Genomic DNA, 3,317 nt, shown 5'->3' with positions numbered 1-3,317 from the left:
CCCACCCCCAACCTCACCCCACCCCAACCTCACCCCCACCCCCAACCTCAACCCTCCCACCCCCCCTACCCCCACCCCAGCTTTATGGCCCCTCAGCCATCTTTGGGCAAACGATATTCTAGAAGGTAAAGGGGGTGGGCTCAGGGGAAGGAAGGCAGACCCAAAGCAGCTGGGAAGGGAGAGGGAGTGGGAGGGGAACAGTCCTTGGCACTGAAGGGAGTCCCACTCTCCCCCCGCCTTCCCAATCCCCGAGGTGCTGGCTCTGGCTCCGACCACAGCTTTCGCGCCTTAAGCCACACCAACTATGCCCTTAACGCCCAGTGTCCTTCCAAGGCAAATCCCACTCCTGCCAAGTGACCCAGGTTTCTAGACCACCCGTGTATCTTGTCAGTCTTTTTGTATTGATTTTGTTTTGCACTGTATTAGAGTTTTTAATTTTTTTTATAAATGTGTAATAAATGGCATTGAAAAGTACTCACTTCTTATTTCTGTCTGCTTGACGAAGGGTGCTTAGGGGTTGGAAAAGCTCAGGCGTCCTATTTGGGTTGAGCTGGAGACGGGATGGAAAGCCAGGCTGCCCTGGATACAGGGAGCAGCGCTATTACCCCACAAAATCAGGATGGTTTTCCTGAGGCGTGATGTGAAGGAAGAAGTCAGGAATTCCAGCAGTCCCTATCCCTCCTCACCCCCCGACCCCCATTAAGTTATTCTGGCATAATTCCTCAGAAAAGAACACAATTGATACCATGTCCTTATTTCCAAAGAAGGTGATCCTAACAAGACCGTCATTACAAGATGGGGGTATAGCTCAGTGGTAGAGCATTTGACTGCAGATCAAGAGGTCCCCGGTTCAAATCCGGGTGCCCCCTCTGCACACCTAGGTTTTTCCAGTTTTCTTAGTTCTGCAGTCAATTTCTGTAAGTCTTCCTAGAGGTGACAGGAGAAGCGGCCCCGGGCCCTGCCATCCCCTTTTGCAGTCACTGAGGACCGAGGCCCAGGCCCTGCCCAACCCACAAGCTCACTTGCGTGTGTGTCTAAGAGTGGAATGCCTTGCGAGAGGGGGCCTTGGACCTTCCGGTGTGGAATGCATTACGCGAGAGGACTTGGACCTTCGGGTTGACCCATGTGGACTGTACATAAGGCCCACTCTCCTCGGTAGCGGGCAGGTGGGCACACTGCTAGGTCGGCCTGGCCAGTGACCCGAGGGCAGTTCTTAGGGAGGGAGGCTTAGTTTCTATGGGCGAGGCTTAGGCTAGGGAAGGAAGGCCCCGAGAAATCCGCGTCACAGTGTAGGAAGGAGAGAGGGGCGTTGAGCAGCAGTAAGGGGGCGATAGCAGGGCAAAAAGAAGAGGATCGCGGCTCGAAGGAACTCCCGGAAGTGAGGGATCTCGAAAGATCTCCAGGGACTCCACAGGCTCAAATTGCTTTTTTCTTACACCGTCAGTAGAAGCCTTTAGCTCAGTGCTTCAGAAAACAAACCCTGCATTCAGATGTGTATTCGCTTGAGATTTATGTCTTTTCCCGCTGCTGTAAACCTTGGACCCTATTTCTCTCCGAAGCTCCTCGCGGCGCCTTGTAGAAGAGCGTTAAGAAGCTTTCGGCGGCGCTGTTGCCAGCAGCGGGGGTATAGCTCAGTGGTAGAGCATTTGACTGCAGATCAAGAGGTCCCCGGTTCAAATCCGGGTGCCCCCTGCCTTGTTCTTTTCAGGCCCCACATTTAGTGAGTAAAGCAATTTTCCTTAAAGCTTTCCCCCTTCTTCTTCCACAATTTTATATTGAAATTTCGTTCGTTACGTCTCCTTTGGGCAGACGAAAAGCGACGAGAGAGTGCCAGAAACAATTCCGCAGCACTGGCTCTCAATTACGACCCCGGGGACCAGCACCACCACCTGGGGAAATGTTAGTAATGCAGGTTCTCCGTCTCATCCCAGAATTACTGAATTAGAAACTTGGAGGGTGGTGCCCGGAAATCTGTTTTAAAACTAGTTCCCCAGGTGATTCTGATGTACGTTCAAGTTCTACAGGTTTACATTTTTAAACATTTACATGTTATTTGTTTCTAATTATTTCCAGGTTGCTGTTTCCGCCTGAGCCCTTGTAGACCTTATAAAACAGACTGCGAGGCACCCCGAGCTGGGGAACGCACAAAGAGACGCAGGCCGGAGCTGCAGTCCCGTCCTGGCACCTCTCCGAAGGCAGGGACTTCCCAGAAGGTAGGGGCGAGGAGAAGTGGACCAGCGGGCCGAAGCCGGAGTCGGTGGACAGCGTCTGGGCAGGTTCGGGAAAGTGAAGGAAACCGCAAAACACGGTTTTTGCGTTGCGGGTCGTCACGTGGCCACTAGAGGGCAGCAAGAAGCCGAAGCTGGAAGCGGCGGCCTATTTGATCGCATTTAAGAGTCTGCAAAGTCGGGATTTCCATTAGACAAGGAGTTGCAGACAGGCCTCGCCTCGTTGCTCCGTAAGGGAATAGAGGGCTTAGGACTGCGGGCGTTCGTTTTTGGGACCCTGGGTCCTGAGGGAGGAGGAACTGGGCTTCTGAAAAATTAGAGAGTCTTGAGTTCCTTTTTTATTCCAGCTCACGTGGTTCCTTCTCTGGTCCCCACGCACGTCCTTCCTCTTGGGGAATCCCCCCAAAGACGCTCCGTCCACACCCCTCTCTGCGATTTTCCAGTTCCTAGACCCCAGACCCGTGGAAGCCAGGGTGCCCCCCAAGCCCCACTCTCCCATTCTCCAGCACCCGGACTCCTGCTGTCACATGAAGTAGGTCACGGGCGGAAAGAGGCACCTCCGAGTCCTGACCTGATTTCTCGCCGTCTATTAAATCTCCTAAATTGCGGGTATTTTTATTCTGTCCTGGAAGGGAAAAAAAAAATCTATCCCCAGAGCCTGTTGTACGGCAGAGGCAGGGGGGTGAACTGTGTTCTTGCTCTGGGGCTGGTTTTGAAGATTGGGTCGGGCCCTGAGAAGGCCTGGGGTCCCCCGAGGGGTGGCCTGGGTTACCTTCTAGGAATGGGGAGAGGTCCAATCTATTTGAAATCAAGGGTGGGCCAGGCCCCCTCCACCCCAAGCGTGCTGGGCTGGGGGCAACACGGTGCTGGAGATGGGGGTTTGCGTGGCAAAGCGGACCGGAGCCCTGGGAGGGGGTGGAATCCAGGCATGGGCTGGGCGAGGAGCTGTGGGTCTTTGCCATAAGGGGAGATTCCGGGGTGGGGGTGGGAGGGCACCCACAAACTCCGAGGAGCAGCCCAGAAAGTCGGGAAACCTGGCGGAGCTGGGGCATGGGGTGGGATGGCCGGAGCCCAGGACGGAGGAGGGGT

The 3,317-nt window shown here is 54.6% G+C and overlaps 2 non-coding genes across 2 annotated transcripts; both read left to right on the top strand.

The window, feature by feature from the left end:
• Positions 1–797: 797 nt before the first annotated feature.
• TRNAC-GCA lies at positions 798–869 on the top strand. Its single transcript has one exon. It is a non-coding gene; the product is annotated as a tRNA-Cys (tRNA).
• A 751-nt stretch (positions 870–1,620) lies between these two features.
• TRNAC-GCA lies at positions 1,621–1,692 on the top strand. Its single transcript has one exon. It is a non-coding gene; the product is annotated as a tRNA-Cys (tRNA).
• Positions 1,693–3,317: the final 1,625 nt, after the last annotated feature.

Source organism: Myotis lucifugus, unplaced genomic scaffold (genome assembly GCF_000147115.1).
Source record: "Myotis lucifugus unplaced genomic scaffold, Myoluc2.0 scaffold_329, whole genome shotgun sequence".
In the NCBI taxonomy this organism is placed as follows: domain Eukaryota; kingdom Metazoa; phylum Chordata; class Mammalia; order Chiroptera; family Vespertilionidae; genus Myotis; species Myotis lucifugus.
The sequence above is the reverse complement of the archived record's forward strand: the minus strand, read 5'-3'. Positions and strand labels throughout refer to the sequence as shown.